At 44.7% G+C, this 23,914-nt stretch overlaps 1 protein-coding gene across 1 annotated transcript in view; it reads left to right on the plus strand.

The window, feature by feature from the left end:
- LOC102397043 (CXADR like membrane protein) overlaps positions 1-23,914 on the plus strand; it is a 101,383-nt gene that overhangs the window by 33,669 nt on the left and 43,800 nt on the right. The window lies entirely within an intron of this gene.

The raw sequence follows: 23,914 nt of genomic DNA on the forward strand, positions 1-23,914 counted from the left end.
GCCAGCAAAGGTCCGTCTAGTCAAGGCTATGGTTTTTCCAGTAGTCATGTATGGATATGAAAGTTGAACGGTGAAAAAAAGCTGAGCGCCAAAGAATTGATGCTTTTGAACTGTGGTTTGAGGAAGACTCTTGAGAGTCCCGTGGACAGCAAGGAGATCCAACCAGTCCATCCTAAAGGAAATCAGTCCTGGGTGTTCATTGGAAGGACTGCTGTTGAAGCTGAAACTCCAATATTTTGGCCACCTCGTGCGAAGAGCTGACTCATTTGAAAAGACCCTGATGTTGGGAAAGATTGAAGGCAGGAGGAGAAGGGGACTACAGAGGATGCGATGGTTAGATGGCATCACTGACTCAATGGACATGAGTTTGGGTAAACTCCGGGAGTTGGTGATGGACAGGGAGGCCTGGCATGCTGCGATTCATGGGGTCGCAAAGAGTTGGACACGACTGAGCAACTGAATTGAACTGAACTCAACTGAACTGATGGGACTGGATGCCATGATCTTAGTTTTCTGAATGTTGAGTTTTAAGCCAACTTTTTCACTCTCCTCTTTTGCTTTCATCAAGAGGCTCTTTAGCTCTTCTTCGCTTTCTACCATAAGGGTGGTGTCATCTGCGTATATGAGGTTATTGATATTTCTTCTGGCAATCTTGATTCCAGCTTGTGCTTCATCCAGCCCAGCATTTAGAATGATGTACTCTGCATATAAATTGGAGAAGGCAATGGCAACCCACTCCAGTACTTTTGCCTGGAAAATCCCATGGATGGAGGAGCCTAGTAGGCTCCAGTCCATGGGGTCGTTAAGAGTCGGGCACGACTGAGCGACTTCACTTTCACTTTTCACTTTCATGCATTGGAGAAGGAAATGGCAACCCACTCCAGTGTTCTTGCCTGGAGAATCCCAGGGACGGGGGAGCCCGGTGGGCTGCCGTCTCTGGGGTCGCACAGAGTCGGACACAACTGATGCGACTTAGCAGCAGCAGCAGCATATAAATTAAATAAGCAGGGTGACAATATACAGCCTTGACGTACTCCTTTCCCAATTTGGAACCAGTCTGTTGTTCCATGCCCATGTTTGGAAATCGGTAAGCTAGAAATCAGAAATAATCAGTTGTAAGAGTAGACATTCAGGAAATATGTGTTAAATGAATAAATGGGTGCTTACTTCAGGGCCGAGAAAAGAGCAGGCTACTGTCCGCTCTTCCCACTCCTTCCTGCCTCTGGCCCTTTTGCATATCTGTCCCTCTAAATGTGCAAAACACATCTGTCCCCCACATCCCACACCAAGCCTATTGAATCAGATGATTCTCAGATTCATGTGTGTGTGTGTGTGTGTGTGTGTGTGATAAGCACCTGGAGGGCTTGTTAAAATGCAGGTTGCTGGGCCCCACCCCAGAGACTGTGGGAAGGGGACCAAGAATTCACATTTGTAACAAGTCCCCAGATAATGTTGATGCTGCTCTGAAAATGACTCTTGGACCACTGCTCTGCAGATAAGCCCCAGTCATTCTGTATCTAAAGAAAAGAAACCACAGGGACTTTCTTGGTGGTCCAGCGTTTAAGACACTTTCCCACTGAGAGCGTGTAGGTTTGATCCCTAGTCAGGAAACTGAGATTCTGCAAAAGAGAACAAAGGAAAGAAAAGAAACCACAGAGCCTCTTATAGACCAAATGTGACTGGTTTAGCACACGGTAGGGCAGTGTTCTTGCCTGGAGAATCCCAGGGATGGGGGAGCCTGGTGGGCTGCCGTCTATGGGGTTGCACAGAGTCAGACACAACTGAAGTGACTTAGCAGCAGCAGCAGGGTCTTTGTAAATATTTAATGGATTAAGGGCTTCCCTCATAGCTCAGTCAGTAAAGAGTCTGCCTGCAATGCAGGAGACCCCCTGGGTTGGGAAGATTTCCCCTGGAGAAGGAAATGGCAACCCACTCCAGTATTCTTACCTGGAGAATCTCATGGACAAAGGAGCCTGGCAGGCTACAGTCCATGGGGTCCCAAGAGTCAGACACAACTTATTGACTAAACCACCACCAATGGATTAAATTCTTTGCTCCAGGGCTTCCCTGATGGTCCAGTGGTTAAGAACCTGCCTGCCAATGCAAGGCATACCAGTTCCATCCCTGGTTTTGGAAGATCCCATGTGCAGTGGGACAACGAATCCCATGTACCACAACTACTGAGCCTGTGCCCTAGAAACCATGCTCCACAGCAAGAGAAACCACTGCAATGAGAAGCCCGTGTACCACAACTAAAGTAGCTTCTGCTCACTGCAACTGAAGAAAGCCTGTGCACAGCAAAGAAGACCCAGCACAGCCAAAAATAAATGACTGAAGATCCCAAAGAAGTTTATATATATATATATATATATTCTTTGCTGCATCCAGCTTAGTCCTTACCTTCCCAAATAGATTATCTGTCACTTGCAGTTGGAGACCAAGGTTTTCAACTACTTCCCTTACAAATTCCATCATGCAGAGCCCAGGGCTGGGCGCCATGTTTGCCCTCCAAATAGACCTTTGAGTGAGTAGCAGCCTTTCCTGCCCCTTTTCGATATTGCTGTCATAGGAAAGCCAAGCAACCCCAAGCTACCTGTCTCAAACAATTGATACAGGCAAGCTCAAGGTATTTGAGCTCAAATACAACTTTGTATTTGCCGCACAAAGTTGGCAAGCTCTTTGTCAGCTTCTTGAAACATTCATGCCTCTGGTGTTTATAAGGCGAGGAGGCTTCTAAACAGGAGAACCACAGCAGGTTCCCGCCATTCTCTGCACTGGGAAATCAGTACATCAAAGCCCTGTCTCTAACCAAACCATCCCAAGTAACTCAGCACCATTCAGCCGCCCATTCCCTAGGCTCTGGTGTTGCGTGTCTGCTGTGCTCTGATTTTCCCTTAAAGTAAACAGTCAGTGTCACGTGAGCCAGCACTGTGTTGCTGTTGTTGTTGCTTAGTCGCTAAATCATGTCTGACTTTTTGACCCCATGGACTGTAGCCCACCAGACTTCTCTGTCCATGGGATTTCCCTGGCAAGAATACTGGAGTGAGTTGCCATTTCGTCCTCCAGGGGATCTTCCTGATCCAAGGATCAAACCCACATCTCCTGCACTGGCAGGCAGATTCTTTGCCACTGAGCCACCTGGGAAGCCCTGAACCACCACTTAGGACATTATAAAAACCTATAGAGAAGCCACTCAGCAAAATCTGCTTCTAAGGACTGTCCTTCCCAAAATGTCAGTATTTATTTACCTTCGCGGGCAAGGAAAAATTAAGTTCATGAGGGTATAGCTGGACTGTCGAAATAAATTCTTATCACCAGTGTCTGCTTTGTGGTTCTCATTTTTTAAAATAACACACACCCACCCATATTTCAGCACATTCATTTCTTTAATGCTTTGACAGATCTTTGTTCCTTCCACATTTTACAAATGTCTTAGAACCAGGCCTGCATGGCAACTACTTCATGAACTTCTTGAGGGAACAACTGTCTTTTATATTTGAATCCCCAGTGACTAGTATAATTCCTGGCACATAAAGGAGCTCAGAGAATTAAATACAGATAGCAATAGTCATAGCTTATACTCACTGAGCATTTCCTCTGTGCCATACACTGTGAAGCCCTTTATGTGATGATCTCACTGTGACCCTCACAACTACCCCAGGGGCTGTGGATTACTAGCCCCACACCTGGTAGATGGAAACAGCATGGGGCTCAGAGAGGGAAGTAACTTGTTCAGGTCCAACAGCCAGGAAGTGGTAAAGCCAACTTTGAATCCAGGTCTGTCTAGCTCCAAAGCCGCTGTATTCGACCTTGCACAGTATGAGGACAAGAGTGAAACTAATCTTGATTTTGTTGTTCATTCAGTAAGTCATGCCCAACTCTTTTGTGACCCCATGCACTGTAGCCCTCCAGGCTCCTCTGTCCATGGGGTTTCCCAGGCAAGAGTACTGGAGTGGGTTGCCATTTCCTTCTCCAGGGGATCTTCCTGACCCAGGGATCAAACCCACATCTCCTACATTGGCAGGCAGATTCTTTACCACTGGGCCACCAGGGAAGCCCTAATCCTGGTTTTAGAGACTGAAATATTCAGATACTCTATTGGCTTTGTGATTTATTGCAAAACTAAAATCATATATCTGATGGCATAACATATGTGAGAATAATGAATAGTGCCTTAAAAAGGGAGATGGTGAGGCCCAGCTAAGAGACTGGGTCCTACCAAAACAGGCAGGCTGAGCTGGCACTGTCCCTGAAGTCCCCAAGGCTGATTTCCAGCAGCGTCCAGAGTGTCTGAATTCTCCACCATTGTTCTCGCTCTTAGTCTCTTCCAGGAGAGAAGCATTTTATTAAGACTGCAGCATTCCATTATGTAGGCATGCTGAGAGTTAGCTAGCTCACTCATTAAAAGAGACGTCTCTCTCTGATTGATGGGGCGGCGGACTGTAATTGGAAGGGCACTCCAAGGCTGAGAAGCAGTACGTGACTTGCCTAAGATTCCAGGGCAGATCTTTGGTGGCCGATCGATATTAGAGCCCCAGTCGCCTCACCCCGTCACTGAGGGCACTCTCCCTTCCCCCAGTTTCCTACCTGATAAAGCCTGGCTGGGTATCAGGGTTCTAGCAAAGTGGCAGAGGGTGCTTTCAAGTGGGCTGAGTGATGGAAACCTGCCAGAGCAGCCCTGGGGAGAGGGCTGGCTGTGTAGGAGGGACCACGTAGGAAGGAGCAGGGAAAAAAATTATTTAAGGAAGAAATGGCTGCGGGGAAGGAAGTAGTGCAGAGCTGGGAGAGGTCAGGATCCCCTGCAGAAGAAACACTGGCTTGGTGTTCTCCCCCCATCCCCGAGATAAGACAGTCTGCACTGAATCCAAAAGTCAGAGCTCCAGGCTCTGCTCCATCATTCACACGCACATCATGTACACTCGGGCAAGTGACTTAGCCTCTGGGCCCTCGTTTCTTCTTTATCCTGAGAAAGAGAGCTTGTCCTGCGGCACTTCTGAGACATCCTAGCTCTGATGTTCCCGGATTCTCCTGAACTAGGATTATTTAAGGGTAGGCTCCTGTCCTAAACCTTCTCAGACATTGTCATCTCCTCTCCCAGTTCCTCTTAATTTTATTTTAGAATAAGGAGCCAGCTGATAAATTGGTCCAAGGTATTTAACATCTGTGATTCCAACGTTCTCCTGGCTGCACTGGGTCTTCATTGCTGTACACAGGCTTTCTCTAGTTGCAGTGCATGAGCTCTACAGTAGTTGCGACTCACAGGCCCTAGAGCACCAGCTCAGTAGTTGTGGTACACATGCTTAGTTGCTCTGTGACATGTGGGATCTTCCCAGACCAAGGATTGAACACCTGTCCCCTGCATTGGTAGGTGGATTCTTCACTACTGGACTATCAGGGAAGTCCCACTCCTAAAATTCTTAAACATTAACTTGGTCATAAACTTCAACATTCAATAGAAATATTAACCAGAATAATTTGTTAGCAAAATAAAAGACAGAGATCAGGAAAGAGAGTGTCCAAGTAGTGATATTTGAGATTTCCCCTGGAGCCATATACAATAAGCCATGTGCACTGCTGCTGGGAATGCTAAGCAATTATTTCTGGGAGGAAGGAAGCATCTTTTGGGATTTGACTGGCAGGCAGATTCTTTACCACTGAGTTAGCTGGGAAGCCCCTTAGTTCTCTGACCAATCAAATCTGTTCCTCTTGCATAAGATGGTCAGAGCCCCAACCACTGGACCACCCAGGAAGTTCGCCTATGGGATGAAACATAGCTGGGCTCTGTCCCACAGGTGAAGTCTCACAAATGATGTGTCTTTCCTTCAGTTACGCAAAATGCCCTTCGGGTACTGCCTGGCCCTAAACAGCCCTCTCCCTTACTTGTTGCATCAGTCACTCTTGCTGCATATAGAAGCATCTGCCCTCCAATTAAGTGACTAAAACAACACACATTTCTTATTTCCCAGTTTCTGTGGGTTAGGGATTTAGAAGAGGCTTACCAGCTGGTTCTGGCTTAGGACCCTGAGTTTGCAGTCAAGCTGAGGCTACAATCATCTGAAGGCTTGGCTGGGGCTGAAGGATCCATCTGCTTCTTGGTATGAGTTAGCTCAGGCTAATGTGATAACAAAATATCACCGACTGAGTGGCTTGATATTTTGGCTAAAAAACACATTTATTTTTTCGTGGTTCTGGAGGCTGGAAATTCATGATCAAGGTGCCAGCAAATGGATTTCTTCTGAAGGCTCTCTTCCTTGCTTGCAGATGGCAGCTCCTTCCTATGACTTCACATGGCCTTTCTTTGGTACATGGGTACAGGGAGGGAGACTGGGAGATGGAGAGAGAGGGAAGGAGATGTGGTGTGCATGCTCTCTGCTTCTCTTCTTTTAAGAACACTAATCATTAGCCCCCCACCCCGACCCCATGACCTCACTTAACCTTAATTACTTCCTTAGAGGTTTCATCTCCAAATATGGCCGTGCTGGAGTTAGGGCTTCGGTATGTGAATTTGGGGGACACAAACCTTCAGTCCACAATAGCTTCCAGGATGGCATATTTACATGATGCTGGTTGTAGGCAGAAGGCTTAGTTTCTCCCTTCGTGGGCTTTTCCATGCACTGCTTTATCATCCTCATGCCATGATGCCTGTGTTGCTGAAAGTGAGCAATCCAAGAAAGCAAAATAGAAGTCACAGCATGTTGATGACCCACTCTCAGAAGTCTCACACCATCATTTCTGCAAAACCCTGTTGCCTACAAAGACTGGGTCTATTCAGTGTAGGAAGAAACTATACAGAGACATGTGAATGCCAGGAAGCCAGTCATTGAGGGCAGAGCAGGGAGGCTGGCTGCCATGTCTCTGAATGAAAAGACATGATGAGATGGTATCAAAAAAAGGACATATGTTTTTAAAACCCACAGAACTTGAAGCTAAAGTCAAATCCTAGCTCCACACTTATGAGTTCTGCAAACACAAAACCTCTCTGAGTCTGTTTCTCCATCAATAGGCTAATAATACCTTCCTCATAGGAAGTGAAGTGAAGAAGTGAAGTTGCTCAGTTGTGTCCGACTCTTTGCGACCCCATGGACTGTAGCTTACCAGGCTTCTCAGTCTATGGGATTTTCCAGGCAAGATTACTGGAGTGGGGTGCCATTTCCTTCTCCAGGGGATCTTCCCGATCCAGGGATCGAACCCTCGTCTCCCGCATTGCAGATCAGATCAGATCAGTCGCTCAGTCGTGTCCGACTCTTTGCGACCCCATGAATCGCAGCACGCCAGGCCTCCCTGTCTATCACCAACTCCGGGAGTTCACTCAGACTCATGTCCATTCAGTCAGTGATGCCATCCAGCCATCTCATCCTCTGTCGTCCCCTTCTCCTCCTGCCCCCAATCCCTCCCAGCAACAGAGTCTTTTCCAATGAGTCAACTCTTCCCATGAGGTGGCCAAAGTACTGGAGTTTCAGCTTTAGCATCATTCCTTCCAAAGAAATCCCAGGGCTGATCTCCTTCACAATGGACTGGTTGGGTCTCCTTGCAGTCCAAGGGACTCTCAAGAGTCTCTCCAACACCACAGTTCAAAAGCATCAATTCTTTGGCACTTGGCCTTCTTCACAGTCCGACTCTCACATCCATACATGACCACAGGAAAAACCATAGCCTTGACTAGCCGGACCTTTGTTGGCAAAGTAATGTCTCTGCTTTTGAATATGCTATCTAGGTTGGTCATAACTTTCCTTCCAAGGAGTAAGCGTCTTTTAATTTCATGGCTGCAGTCACCATCTGCAGTGATTTTGGAGCCCAGAAAAATAAAGTCTGACACTGTTTCCACTGTTTCCCCATCTATTTCCCATGAAGTGGTGGGACCGGATGCCATGATCTTCGTTTTCTGAATGTTGAGCTTTAAGCCAACTTTTTCACTCTCCACTTTCACCTTCATCAAGAGGCTTTTGAGTTCCTCTTCACTTTCTGCCATAAGGGTGGTGTCATCTGCATATCTGAGGTTATTGATATTTCTCCCGGCAATCTTGATTCCAGCTTGTGTTTCTTCCAGTCCAGCATTTCTCATGATGTACTCTGCGTATAAGTTAAATAAACAGGCAGACGCTTTACCCTCTGAGCCACCAGGGAAGCCTCCTCATAGGAAGATTGTATTAAATGAGAGAATAGATTTGCTGAATCACAAATCATGATCATCAACTAAATACGCTTTCCCTCCCCAATCTTCTCTAATCTCTCACCACCTTGCTATTCCCACTTTCACTTGCCCAGGTTTCACATACTTTTCTTGTACAATGACAATACAGACACAATCAGGATTCTAGAATTTCAGTTAGGAGGATTTCTGTAACATCTATCTAATAATCCCCAACTTTTTAAACCACCAAAGTTCTTTCTATATTGTCTTTCTCCCAGTGAGACCCATATTTGGGATACTTCTGATCCTCCAAATTAGGCTAGCTACATAATTCATTTCCATTAAATTATCAAAGGCATATATAACTGCCCATCAGAACTTCTGATCAGTGAGAGACCATCAGTGTTTCCATACTGAGTTGTGATAATGTCAGTGAAAAGCAAAGCCGTTCTCATCTTAGAAGCCCAGAAAGATGAAAGGTCATTTAGATTAGTTAATGATAGAACTAGGACTCAAACCTGGACCTCCAAATTCCAAACCAATGATCATCCCCTAAATCTGAGTTGTTACCTTATTTATCTGATGTGCTATGCTCTACTTCATGATATCTGACATGATAAAAAACTGTGGTGCCTTTCAGACTAACATGATAAAAATCCAGGATAAAATATTTACCTTCTCGAGGCTCTAGTTCCATGAATAGCACAAATGTGTGAGACCTCCAAACCTACCAGTGTGGGCCCATTAACACCACAGGACAGGCCATTGTTTGTGTGGCCTCCGTGGAGGGCTGGCCCACTAACCCATATGCCTGTAAGATCTAGGGCTATTTAGTCAGAGCTTTTGGATAGGGAGCTAGTTTTCTGTCTTCAGGTTTGCTGTTCATACTCCAATCATAAAGAGAAACTAGCTTCTCACTGACAAACAGAAGTCAAGTCGGGATAGAGCAGTGACATCATCCCCAACACCACTATGTGGAGGAGGGGTGGGAGGACTGCATGCTCATGGGTCTGCAAGATCTCTGTCTTCCTGCGGAGAGTGAGAGCTGAGGAGTGTAAGGGCTCCGTATTCATCTGAGGTGGGCCAGCAAACCCACTGCCATACCTCGAGGGCTTTTGGGATCTTAGGTCCCCCACCAGGGATTGAACCTGGGCCCTCGGCAGTAAAAGTGTGGAGCCCTAACCACTGGATTGCCAGGGAATTCCCAAGACCCGCTTTTTGCCCAGAAGGTAGGTATATGCTGCTGCTGCTGCTGCTAAGTGGCTTCAGTTGTGTCCGACTCTGTGCAACCCCATAGATGGCCTCCTACCAGGCTCCTCTGTCCCTGGGATTCTCCAGGCAAGAACACTGGAGTGGGTTGCCATTTCCTTCTCCAATGCATGCAAGTGAACAGTGAAAGTGAAGTCGCTCAGTTGTGTCTGACTCTTAGCGACCTCATGGACTGCAGCCTACCAGGCTCCTCTGTCCATGGGATTTTCCAGGCAAGAGTACTGGAGTGGGGTGCCATTGCCTTCTCCGGGTCAGTATATGACAACTGTTTAATTCCAGTACCATCTCTGAAAAGAAAAAGAAGCAAAGGAAGAAAAGGCAAGGAATTAAAGAAGAATTTTCTCAGCCTAGAGATGGAAATAATAGTGCTTGTGAGCAATTTAAGTGGGCCAATTGTTTAAAAACAAATACTTCATAAATATTGTTATGCTCATGTGCACAAATAGGCTATTTCATATATGCATTATATATAAACATATATGTTCAGTCCTCCTTTAGTTCACAGTAAAGTTCTTTTTGAATGTTCCTCTGATTTATTAGCTGGTATAAGGAGGGAAGACGCTCTATTTTCCATACTTGGGGCAAAATTTTAAGTGGGCGAGGTAGATCTCTGGGGACAGATGTGGTCATGGCAATAGGACTCAAAGTAGAAAAGCTGGCAGGAGAAAAAAGGAACTTCAAAGAAGAAGATCAGATAAAAGTTTTCACTTGTGCCTTCCTCCGTAAAGAGAAAATAGCTGAAACTCTTATTTGCTCAAACCCTGGAGGCAGCTCTGTGCCTGGGGAGAGGAGAGGCGTTCAGTGTTCCAGACGATGGGCAAGCTTGAATGTCAGTGCTTCCTGCAACACGAGCCTGGAAACCTTGGGAGCCCCATCAACATCGGTCCAGGGAGATGCTTTAATGTCAATTACAGTTAATGTCATTGCTCTGTACTCTCTCAGCCAGATGCGTTTCAAGGCAAGAGATCTCGTTTCCTAGAGAAAACCTTTAGCAAAAAGAACAAGTGTCCTCAGTCAACTTCCTTTGAGGGCAATCTGTATCAGCCCAATGGCTGAAACACTTTTTTCAACATGCTTCCCCTTCAGGCATTTCTTATACAACCTCTGTGCTCCAAGTCCCTTATTGGACCCCCAAGTATGGGTAACAGAAGATGTGGTCCTGAACTTTCAGAAAGCACCGTCTGGTGGGGACATAAGTGATATGCAACATGAAAAGATACAGAGGGAAAGATGGAGGGAAAGGGGGAAATGACTTGGCAAATAATTCCCTAGTTAGAGCTTTGGAGAAAATCAAAAGTGGCTGCCCTTCAGGGGCTCCATCATGGGAGGATTATCATGCTAGGCCTGTCCTAACAAAGTACCACATACTGGGTGATGAAAACAACAGAAATTGATTTTCTCACAGTTCTGGAAAGCTGGAAGCCCAAGACTAAGATATCTGCAGGACTGAGTTCTTCTGAAGCATCTCTCCTGGCCTTGTAAACGGCTGTCTTCTCCCTCTGTCCTCATCTGGTCTTCCCTCTGTACCTGTCTAGCTTCTATCCTTCTCTTCTTTTTCTTCTTTTTTTTTTTATGCTCTTGGGAACCCCTGACACAGTCTGCAATCTATCTTTTGGTTTGATTTTTTCAGGTTCTTTATGGAAAATTTATTTGTTTATTTGTTTTTGACTGCTTAGGTCTTCGTTGCTACATTCAGGCTTGCTCTGGCTGCAGCGAGCAGAGGCTGCTCTCTAACTGCAGAGCGTGGGCTTCTCGTGTTGTGTAGGCGCGGCCTCAGTAGTTGTGGTGCACCCTCTTAGTTGCTCCACTGGGCATGTGGGATATTCCAGGACCAGAGATAGAACCTGTGTCCCCTCTATCAGCAGCAGATTCTTAATCACTGGACCACTAGGGAAGACCCCTCGTCTTCTTAAAAAGACACCTATAATATTGGATTAAGGCCCATCCTAATGAGCTTGTTTTAAGTCAGTTACCTCTGTAAAGATCCTATCTCCAAGTACCTTCACATTCTGAGGTACTGAGGGTTAGGACCTCAGCATACAAATTGGGTAAGACAGACTTCAGCCCATGAAAGGGGCTGTCTAGTTTAGAAGAGGGGACAATTCACATCCATGGGATAAGTTGTATAAGTCTATCAATTAGGCGGCTGTGCTCCAAGCCACATGTATACTCTTACAGGAAGGAACTCAGGAGATGGAGAAATTGCCACGACCCTGAGTGGTTTGAAGAGGCTTTTGTTTTTTTAACTTTTATTTTATATTGGAGTCTATAGGTGATGAACAATGTTGTTAGCTTCAGGTGTACAGCAAAGAGATTCAGTTATACATACACATGTATCTATTCTTTTTCAAATTCTTTTTCCATTTAGATTGTTATCCATAACATTGAGCTGAGTTCCCTGTGCTATACAGTCGGTCCTTGTTGATGATTCATTTTCAATATAGCAGTGTGTACATGTCCATCCCAAACTCCCTAACTATCCCTTCCCTCTCCTTCCCTGCTGGTAACCATAAGTTTGTTCTCTAAGTCTATGAGTCTGCTTCTGTTTTGTGAATAGGTTCATTTGTATCATTTTTTTAGATTCCACATGTAAGTAATCTCTGACGATGTTTGTCTTTGTCTGACTTACTTCACTCAGTATGTCAGGCTCTAGGTCCATCTATATTGCTGAAAATGGCATTATTTCATTATTTTTGATGGCTGAGTAATATGCCATTGTGTGTGTGTGTCTGTGTGTGTGTGTGCTCAGTTGCTTCAGTTGTGTCTGACTCTTTGCAACCCATGGATAGTAGCCTACCAGGCTCCTCTGCCCATGGGGATTCTCCAGGCAAGAATACTGGAGTGGATTACCATGCTCTCCTCCAGGGGATCTTCCTGACTCAGGGATTGAATCCACGTCTCTTATGTGTCCAGCATTGGCAGGCGGGTTCTTTACCACTAGCGCCACCTGGGAAGCCTATATATATATATATATATATACACACCACATCTTTTTTATCCATTCATCTTTTTTATCCATTCATCTGAGACAGCTAAGTAAGGAAAGTAAGGAAAGCTAAGTAAGGAAAGACAGGAAAGTAAGGCTTGGATGAAAGTAGAGGGAGTCTGGGGGAGGACAGGGCATTCCAGGTGGAAGGAATAGCATGGGAAATGGTCCAGATGGGGCTGTAAGAAGATGTGCTCAGAGGGTGCTGGCTACGCTTGTATTATCCTTGTGCTTGTACTATCCTTGTAAGAATGGAGCATCCATTTTGTAGGAAAGGAGAGGTAAAGAGTTTGAGGATGTAAGCCGAAACTCAAGTCTGGAGGGCTGGGCTGCAGAGAGTGTGTCTCCCACTGAAGGCTTTTAAGCCGCATAGTAAAATGAGAACAATAATAATGTATGTGAACAGCCTCTTACGATTATTAAGATTTTTCATAAACATTATCCCATTTCCTCACCACAGACACTTAACGAAATCAGCAGGGCGTCATTACAACCATCCTACAAATGAGTAAGTTGAAGTGGTGAGAGTTTAAATTGCTTGACCAGCAGATGTAAGGGCTACAATCAGAACTGTGCTGTGGGCAGATTAATCTGACAGGCTGTGAAGAAGGCTTTAGAGAGCAGAGAGGCAGGGGGCAGGGAACTGTTAGAAATCAGCACAGGAGTAAAGTTGATGAACGCCTGAATGAGGGGAGTGGTACCAGAAGTGGAGAGATTTAAACAGACATACTATGTTGGTTCTGATTAATAAATATGCTAAGAATGAAGATGCTGTGAAATTAGCAAAAATGCCCTTGGGAAAGGTAACACATTAGGTTCTCACCAGGCTTCTGTACCTCAGCAGGAATTAATTGATCAGATTCCTGCCTGACTTGGGTAAGTAGGAGCAAGGAGAACGTAAGTGCAGCTCTGTTCCTGTGTGTCTCTCACAAGCACTATAATGTGTTGCACTATAATTATATTCATATATCTCCTCCCTCGACAGATCGTGAGGTCCTCCAGGAAAGTGACGGTATTTTATTCATCTTTGCAGGCATACTCAGTACCTAGTAAAAGGCTTCTGTAGTTAGAAGGTCAGTGACCACTTTTTGAATGAATGAATGAGAGTGACCCGGTGGGAACACCAACGCAGAGGAGGGAAAGAGCATAAAAAGCAAAGGCGAGGGGCCTTGAGGACGAGTGTCAGCGACTTCACAGGTGTCCCCAGAACAGCCTGCTCTGAAGCAGGTAAATACTAATTTACCTAACAGACATCTCTGTAAAACCAGGAGATTTCAAGGAAGTGGTTTGCACACTAGGTCACTGCAGGCATCAGCTTTTTTCATGTATGGACTTTTTTGTACAGAATTGCTGGAGAGATGGCACCATTGATGGGAAATAGCTTATTTCAAAGAACAGATTTATAAGCAGAAACCGGTAGTTTCCTTTCCAAGGTCTCAGCCCACCAGTGCTCCAGGGTCCTTCCCCACAAGCTCCTGGATGACCTCCTCTCCCATCTCCTGCTGTCACTCCAGCTACATCTCAGCGGAGCCCCCAGAACACCTGCTAAATGAACAAATCCACTTTTAAAGAAAGATGGTGAGAGGTACAAACCTCCGGTTATATAATAAATAAGCCACAGGGATGTAATATGCAGCATACAGAATATGATCAGTAATATCGCAATAACTTTATGTGGGGACCACTGGTTAGTAGACTTACCATGGTGGTCATCTCATAGGGGATGCAAATGTCAAATCACTATGTAACACACCTGACTAGCATGTTATTGTACATGCTAGTATTTTAATTAAAAGAAAGAAAGGGGATGTGATGAGAGGGAAGGACCCAAACACTTCAGCATGACTTATTCTCCTCTCAGTGTCTATTGAGACGTCCAAGTAGACTGGAACACCTGACCTTCCTTTGTATATCCCCAGGGTATAACTGTGATATAAATCAGTTTGTTTGAACACATAGATCTTGTGAAAATGACACAGGCAGGAACCAGACAGCCACGCCTTGTTGTTGTTCAGTCGCTCAGTCGTGTCCAACTCTGCGACCCCATGGACTGCAGCGCGCTAGGCTTCCCTGTCTTCACTATCTCCCAGAGTTTTCTCAAACTCCTGTCCGTTGAGTTGATGATGCCATCAAACCATCTCATCCTCTGTCGTCCCCTTCTCCTCCTGCCCTCAATCTTTCCCAGCATCGGGATCTTTTCCAGTGAGTCAGCTCTTCATATCAGGTGTCCTTCAGTTTCAGCATCAGTGCTTCCAATGAATGTTCAGTACTGATCTCCTTTAGGATGGACTGGTTGGGTCTCCTTGCAGTCCAAGGGACTCTCAAGAGTCTTCTCCAACACCACAGTTCAAAAGCATCAATTCTTTGTCACTCAGCCTTCTTTATGGCCCAACTCTCACATGCGTACATGACTACTAGAAAAACCATAGTTTTGACTATGTGGGCCTTTGTCAGCAAAGTGATGTCTCTGCATTTTAACATGCTGTCTAGGTTGGTCATAGCTTTTCTTACAAGGAGCAGGTGTCTTTTAATTTCATGGCTGCAATCACCATCTGCAGTGATTTTGGAGCCCCCCAAAATAAAGCCTGTCACTGTTTCCATTGTTTCCCCATCTATTTGCCATGAAGTGATGGGGCTGGATGCCATGATCTTAGTGTTCTGAATGTTGAGTTTTAAGCCAACTTTTTCACTGTCCTCTTTTACTTTCATCAAGAGGCTCTTTAGTTCTTCTTCTCTTTCTGCCATAAGGGTGGTGTCATCTGCATATCTGAGGTTATTGATATTTCTCCCAGCCATCTTGATTCCAGCTTGCACTGCATCCAGCCCGGCATTTTGCATGATGTATTTTGCATGTAAGTTAAATAAGCAAGGTGACAATACACAGCCTTGACGTACTCCTTTCCCACTGCCCTCTTCTAATCCTCCATGGGCTATGTGTGCCTTTATGAATGTCTAGAAATATAGCCTCACTATTAGAACTGAGAGAAAATAATGCTAGGGGTCTGCTGAGAGCCTCCCCTAGGGTGGTGAGCATGTATTTAAGGAGCAGAAGATACTGAGGCAGCTGGAAGCTCTCTGAGCTTGGCCCAGAACCAGGCTTGTGGGGGTAGAGAATCTTCTTCCCCTGGGAGGGCAGCAGGTGTGAGTTGTCAGGCAGGAGGGGTATGCAGTGTGACAGGGCGATGCAGTAGGTGCTCCTCCAGGCGCGTTCACCAGGCTCACTGGAGCCCAGAAGCGGAAGCTGCATGTCGTCCTGCATCACACGGTCAGGAGCACAGCTCGCTTCATCACCAGGGAAGTCCGGCTCTTGGGACCTTTAGCTGCAGCATGACAACTCGTAGTTGCAGCGTGTGGGATCTAGTTCTGTGAAAGTGAAAGTCACTCAGTCGTGTCTGACTCTTTGTGACCCCATGGACTGTACAGTCTGTGGAATTCCAAGAATACTGGAGTGGGTAACCTGTCCCTTCTCTAGCAGATCTTCCTGACTCGGGAATTGAACTGGGGTCTCCTGTATTGCAAGCAGATTCTTTACTAGCTGAGCTACCAGGGAAGTCCTGTGATCTATCCAGTGATCTATCCTGGGCCCCCTGTATTGGAAGCTCGGAGTCTTAGCCACTGGACCACCAGGGAAGTCTCAGAGTTAATGTTACCGAAAAGCAATGCTATCCAATAAAAAATATGGAAGAATGTGAGCCCACTTGTAATTTAACATTTTCTAGTAGTCTTGTCAAAGCATTGAGAAACAGATGAAATAATTTTAATATGTTTTATTTAGCCCTAAATATACAGAATATGGTTTTTCCAGCAGTCACATACAGACGTGAGAGCTGGACCATAAAGTAGGCTAAGTCCCGAAGAATGGATGCTTTGGCCACATGATGTGAAGAGATGACTCATTCAAAAAGACCCTGATGTTGCTTGAGGAAAAGAGGAGAAGTGGGCAAAAGAAGATGAGATGGTTGGATGGCATCACTGCCTCAATGGACATGAGTTTGAACAAACTCCAGGAGATAGTGAAGGACGAGGCAACCTAGTGTGCTGCACTCTATGGACTCACAAAGAGTCAGATACAACTTAGTGACTAAGCAACAACACTTAAGCAGCTTGCAAAAAAAACTGGGGAGTAGGAACTAGAACTCAGTTGTGCCCCCACACAGGGAATAGGTTGTCAGAAGCCTCTGCTGGTTTCTTGACATGCCTCTCCCTGGATCTGCAGAGACCACAACGATGAGATGTGGACAGCAGCCTTGAAAGAAGAAATCTAGAATAGTCATAAAATTAATAACTTTTGGGGTTGAGGGGGCTGTGCTGCATGTCATATAGGATCTTAGTTCCCCAACCAGGGATCAAACCCATGCCACCTGCAGTGGAAGGGTGGAGTTTTAACCACTGGACTGCCAGGGGGTTCCCAAATTAATAACTTAAAATTTTTTTAATTTATTTTTGGCTGTCCTGGGTCTTTGTTGCTGTGCGGGCTCTGTTGCTCCGTGGCATGTGGGATCTTCCTGGATCAGGGACCGAACCCCTGTCTTCTGCATTGGCAGGTGAATTCTTATCCACTGAGCCATCAGGGAAGACCCCAAATTAATAACTTTTATGAATGACATGGGGGAGAGGGGGAGGATTAAGGAGAAAGGGTTTGAGGGAGATCTAGAAGGGTTTCCTTTTTTTAAAATGAGACTATAGTTATGGATTAATCTTTGAACTTCATGAAGTTTTAAAATTTAAAAAGGTTACTGTGTATCTTATATTGATAAAAATGCCTCACCACCCCCTCCCACACCATCAAAAAAAAAAAAAAAAAAATTACCCCTCCTGTTTGTTTTGTGAGGAAATTGAGGTTTCTAGTAGGTAAAGAAATCTAGGAGAGGCCCGGGGCCTGGGTGTTTCTGGTCATTTGGGATGGAGGTGGGGGTGGAATTACATTCATAACTTTTTTTTTTCTTTAAAGGGAAAAGCAACTTACTGCTCTTCCTGCTTTTCTGCTGGGAGACTGGGGGGTCTAGGGTCCTTAGAGCATCTGACTGTGGAAACAGACGGAGTAAGGCTGGGGGAGGGGTGGGACGGGGCGTCCTTCAGGGTCTGTTCAATCCCGGAACAGAAGCCCGGCAGCTCCAGCCGATTTTGATTTCTTTTGTTTGCGAGGAGCTGGGCCCCCAGCGGGTGGCTGCCCTGGGGCTCGGCTTAACCCCCTTCTGTGAAATTCCGGAAATCGCAGGGCAGCCCCAGGCGACCCACTGCAGGCTCCAGCAGCTGCTCAGGGAGCCAAGCTGCTGGGTTGGGGCCGCTCGGGATCTCTGGGGACCACTAACCCTGAGACCTCTTGGCCGCTGCTGTCCAAAGCAAACAACCAGCAGATGTCCCCAGCGCGACCTCTGGTGAAACTGTTTATTCTTGGGAGATGGCCATCTCCCCTCTGGGACCCTGCCGGTCCGCCAGCCTTCCTCCTCTCTCACTTCCGCCTCCCTCCCTTCCTCCCACTGAGATCCCGTCCTCTGAATTTGATATCACTTGGTGAGCTTTAAAACAAGGGACTGCAAGGAAAATCCAGCATTCCAAGTTCATCAATTCCAATTTGATGCTCTAGGATAAAGAAGAGTTGCTGGAAACTTCTCTTGGGCTCAGGGACGTAGGCACGGGAGGTTTACTTACCCAGTTTGGAATGAGGAGACAAACCCTGTCAGTCTGTGTTGACAGCCCGTTGCACCTAAAACCAGAAGCCAGAAGTCGTTAGCCAGACAGCCCACAAGTAAGATTCCACTTAGGGCTAGTCTCTTGTTAAACAGTTAAACTTTGGACCTGCATTTCAGATGCATTGCTTAAAAGTCATAAGCTAGGTTCCAGCCACGAACTGTTACACTGGAAATGAAAACCTGTGGGCACTCATCTTACTTCAAACAATTCAATATCCAGCCTGCATCTCTGAAAAATACCTTTGAGAGACACGTCATTCAGTTTTTTTGTCCTCGTTCGGTTTTGTTTTGTTTTCCACTGTACTTCCCTCTTGGGATATTAACTTTCAGTCCTTAGCCTTGACCTTACATACATATAGGTTACCAGCTCTATAAATCAGACTGGCCATTTGCATAGAAATACTTTACTTTTGAGAATGTCAGCACAAACATTACAAGGATGCTTGACACATTTCTCAGGTATTCTGTTGGCCTCGAGGCAAATAGGAGAAAGGAAAATTTTCACGAGGTCAAAAGTATTTATTTATTGCTGCTACTGGGTTGATCGCATCTGGCTTCCATGAACCAAGCCCTCCCCTTGCAGTCCGTTTGTCACGCAGGTAAACAGAGTTCTCAGGCTAGAGTATAAATTTAAGCTTGTAACCTCCCTGCTTAAAAACACTTATGGCTCCCTATTACTTATGCATCAAGGGTAAACTCTAGTCTTCTTAATAAATCAGGCAAACTTTTCCTGGTCTGGCCTGATCTTACTTTTCCAGCTCATTTCCAGTCACTAGATCCGTGTCAACTCTATGCTTAAGTTCCTGGAAATTTCTCATCTTACCCTGAATGTATTTCCAGGTCATCCCAACAACTCTGGCATTCCTTGGTCCTCAGTGATAACCAGAGAGCACAGAGAAATAGGAAACACTGGAGAAGCTGTTATTTAGGAAATAGCCTTCTCCACATCGACCCTCCAAAAAGCTTCTCCTATTCCACAAATAAGTGGGATCGTGAAGTATTTATCTTTGACAATTTGCTAATAATCCCTTTGATGAGTTCCTTAATAAGAGCTGCCGCCTGCTTGATTGCATCAAACTGTCAAACTGCCCTGGCATCAGAGTGGATCAGCACAGAGGAAGATATAAATCATATTTTTCTGCAACTTGCTCAAAAAAAGGATGTTGTTTGTCCTAGCAGAGGCCTTGCTTAGTTCCCCTCCTTCCTTAGAGGTTGCTTACGTATATGTCCTCGCTCTCCCTAGAATGACTACTTTCTTTCCACTTTTGTACTCCTTATAATAACAGCTAAAACATCGTTCATACAATGTGCTTTAAAACAAGCGTCCCTTTGTTTAATCCTTACAAAAACCCTATGGAAAAGGGACTGCTACTTCATAATTTACAGATTATAAAACAAGGTCTAGACAAGTTTAAGGATCTTAAAGCCACATAGTATCAATAAAAGGCAGAATCAGGACTCAACCTGACCTAAGCCTGCTCAGGTGACCACTCTCCACACTGTTTTTATACTTATTATTTTAAGATTCTGGAGGGAGAAAGTTGCAGGCTTGTTTCGTTGTTACTGTCCTTTGTTTTGTTTTGCTTAGTCTTCCCTGGTAGCTCAGCAGTAAAGAATCCATCTGCCAAGGCAGGAGACGTTGAGTTTGATCCCTGGGTCAATATGGTCCCCTGGAGAAGGACATAGCAACCCACTCCAATATTCTTGCCTTGGAAATCCCATGAACAGAGGAGCCTGGTGGGCTATATAGTCCATGGGGTCTATAATTTGGAGGAAGGAAAAACAAGCATGTACTTCCATCCTACTTTGGAATGATGTATATTAGTTTTGAAATACACCTGGGGAAGAAAAACAGTGGTTTTGCAAATCTTAGGTCCACTTTTTTGTCTCTGTGTGAAGATGGTACACACATGTGTACCATGATGTGTTTAGAAAAACTTTCAACCAAGCTTTAGATTTGTGCACATTTTCTGACTCCTGAACTAGTTTGTTTTTCCTGCAACCATTTTCAACAGCTCAATGTTCATCATTCAAAATGCTTGCTCCACATTCCTCAACCTGGGGCAGGCCATAGGAATGATGCCAGTCACGATGAGTGCCAACCAAGGAAGATGGGCTTCTTTCTGTCTGGATGAGAACATCCATTAGGGGACCTCAGCCTGTTTGAAAGGAAGGGGCGCACACTGCTCTTCTCCCTCCTGACCTGCTTCGAGGCTATCCAGTCCATACTGTTTCTCTTCTTAATTAACATTGCTTGAGTTGCAACACATTTTTTTCATTTTAACTTTACCAAACTTTTCCAGAGGGCAGGGCAAAACTCCAGTCTTGATGCCCTTGGATCTACTTCCCAGCACCTCTCAAGTGGTTCTAAGAAGCCCTGAGGGCTGTGAGTAGGAAGATAGGAACTGATCTTTGTCACAAAAGGGCAGTTTGAAGTCTCCTGGGACACTTACATCACCTGCATTCCTTTTTTTTAAAGCAGCTTTTAAAATATATATTTATTTATTTTGGCACACTGGGTCTTAGTTGTGGTGCGAGATTCAAGATCCTTTTTTTTTAAGTTGCTTTATGTGACCTCTTAGTGGTGGCATGCAGGATCTAGTTCCCTGAAAGTGATCGAACCTGGGCCCCCTGAATTGCTAGGGCACAGTATTAACCACTGGACCACCAGGGAAGTCCCTCGCCTGCATTCTTTTGCTTGGGCTCCAGAGTTTCAAATCTCTGAGACATGAAAACCATGGTCATCCTCTCCCCTCACCCTAACCTTCTTTGCCTCCTTTTCCCTTTAATACATTTCCTTTCTCACCATCTGCATTCCTATAAAGGGAGAGTTCCACTCGATCCTGCTTTAAGATGACTCTTTTCTGAGAGTAGGCAGTGTCTTCTATGTGGCTTCGTGGTTTTGAATGCTAAACAAAGCAGGAGACGAAATGCAATCCTTGGCTCTCTAAATTATATTTATTTCTCTCGTATTTTGGGCCCGGAGCTCCCAAGGAGGAATAATGGGTGTTTTGTTGAAAAGGCAGGGGTGGGAGGATTAGATGTGAAAGTTAATACATTATGTCCCAGGAGTCAGAGAGCCTGAATTCTAGTCCTAAATTTGCCATTCACCTTAATCAGTGTGACCTGATGCTCAGTTGCCTAATTTACAAGGTAGTGGCGAAGTGAAAAGTAGTAGTGACCTCTAACTCCAAACCACAGATCATAGTTCAATTATTGGCTGTGCCATTTACTAGTTATATTTCCTTAGGCAATTTATTTGATTTTTCCAAGCCTCAGTTTCATCATCTGTAAAATGGGAATAAAAGTTGAAACTATTTTATAGAGTAGTTTTAAGGATTAAATAAAATAACGTTCATAGAATTCTTAGCAAGCGCTCAATAAAATAAGCTATTAGCATAGAAGTTCCACAAGTTTCCTCCTATCTCTGCATTTTATGAGTCTATTTGCAAAAAAGTCATTGATTATTAAATTTTTAAGTAATGTTCACTTGACTTGTAGTTCTATTTTGTTTTTTATTTGGCTCTGCTATCTTTGCTGCTGCATGCGGGATCTTTTTTAGTTGCAACATGAGGGATCTAGTTCCCTGACCCTGGCCCCTGCACCAGGAGCACAGAGTCTTAACCACTGGACCATCTGCAAAGTCCCTTGCTTTTTCTTTTTTAAGAAGTTTCCTTTTTCCTGTTTTAATCATAAGTGGGTGTTGAACTTGTTAAAATTCTTTTTCATCTACTGAAATGATATTTCTTTTCTCCTTGGCTATACGTATGGGTGCTTGCTGTGATTAATTTTTAATGTTAAATCAACCTTATGTTCTGAGGAAAAAAACGCACTTGGTCTAACGCATTATTCTTTGCATTTATTGTGTGATCTGATTTTGTGAAGAGCTGACTGCATCTATGCTCCTGGGGGATACTGGTCTGATTTTCTTTTTTTTGCATGTATACCTTTCTCTGGTTTTTAGGACCACAGTAATACTTAAAATGCTTTGGGAAGTGTTCCCTCCTTTTCTGTTTTCTGAAAGAATTTGTATAGAATTACTATCACTCCTCCTCTCCAGGAAAGTTTAGCTCTTTCCCCCCTGCCCTGTTTTTTTTTTTTTTTTTTTTTTCTGGTTTTTTTTTTTTTCCTTTTTGGCTGCATGCTGAACTTCCCCAACCAGGGATCAAAAAGCATAGAGTCTTAACCACTGGACTGCCAGGGAAACCCTAGCTCTGGTTTTTAAATATGAAAGAGACTGTTCCTTTCAATTCTTCCCTTCCCTATATAAAAATGGGAAAGAAGTCATTACCTCAAGATGCAGAACAGTCTAAAAATACAGTTCAAAAAGGGCTTGAACACACATGGAACTCTGCTCAGTGTTATGTGGCAGCCTGGATGGGAGGGGAGTTTGGGGGAGAATGGATACATGTACATGTATGGCTGAGTCCCTTCGCTGTTCACCTGAAACTATCACAACACTGTTAATTGGTTATACCCCAATACAAAATAAAAAGTTCCTCCAAAATGCATATGAATTTAATCTTATACTCCAAATATTTTTTAAAATACAGGGGATTATTTTCAATTATTTACAATTTAGTAAAATGACAGTCCAAGAAGATACTGATCACGTGGTTATTCTGTAATTCTATGTGGTCCTGTCACACTGCCCGTGAGCCCCAAGAGAGGAGCATATCTTTTTGAGAAGCAAAAAGGGAATATCCATTGTGTCCACTGCTATAGCCCTAGCATCTCAAAATGTGTCTTAGCAGGTGCTCAGAAAGTAGTTATTGAATGAATGACTGATGTGCCTGAAATGACATGGTCAGATATTCTAAAACATGACATGGACAGATGCCTATTAGATAATCTCAGAGACACAAGCCAGAAAAGCAGGGATTGGACGCCTTAGGCCTCTGCTGCCAGATAGGCCTGTGTGCTGAAGGAAATATATCTAAATTCCTTTGTATCTAGATTTACTCATCTGTGACACTGAAAGTTTTAGTCTCTCAGTCATGTCCAATTCTTTGCAACCCCATGGACTGTAGCCCACCAGGCTCTTCTGTCCATGAAATACTCCAGGTAAGAATACTAGAGTGAGTTGCCATTCCCTTCTCCAGGGGATCTTCCTGACCCAGGGATCAAACCTGGGTCTCCTATGTTGTAGGCAGATTCTTTATCATCTGCACCACCAGGGAAACCGATTGGTGACATGACAGCCCACCCACCAAAACCTGGAGATTCAAAAGGGGTTGGCAGAGTGGGGCGCTCACAAAATTAATTCTCCATCTGCTTCTGAATTAATCTCAAAGAATGGTAAATCAGAGCAGGTGGGAAAACTGTAGATAAAAAACCAAGACTATTGTTACACTAAAAACAACCAAAAGAAAAATTAGAGCTGTTCTCTTAGGACCTGTTTAAATAGTATTTCTCTAGAAGCTTCTGTATCCTGAATCTCACCTCGAGTGATTTGCTTCCCCCTCACTGCTCCTCTTGTCTTTCCCTTGCAAGCTTGAGTGATTATGTCATTCCTGCCCAAACATCCAGCCCCACTCCCAACAGTCTGCCTGGCAAAGTTCCCGTCTACCGGTCACCCATCCTACCTACTGAAATGCTGTGACCACTCAGACCACAGGGATTACTTCCTCCACAGATTGTCATCATCCCTGGGTCTTTACCATCTCCTCTGAGCTCCTGAAATTTCACAGGATTTGCCCATTTTGTACTGTCTCATAAATGGCAGCCCACTACAGTATTCTTGCCTGGAAAATCCTATGGAGGAGCCTAGTGGGCTGCTGTCCATAGGGTCACACAGAGTCAGACACGACTGAGGCAACTTAGCATGCATTGGAG

This window comes from Bubalus bubalis, chromosome 16 (genome assembly GCF_019923935.1).
Source record: "Bubalus bubalis isolate 160015118507 breed Murrah chromosome 16, NDDB_SH_1, whole genome shotgun sequence".
In the NCBI taxonomy this organism is placed as follows: domain Eukaryota; kingdom Metazoa; phylum Chordata; class Mammalia; order Artiodactyla; family Bovidae; genus Bubalus; species Bubalus bubalis.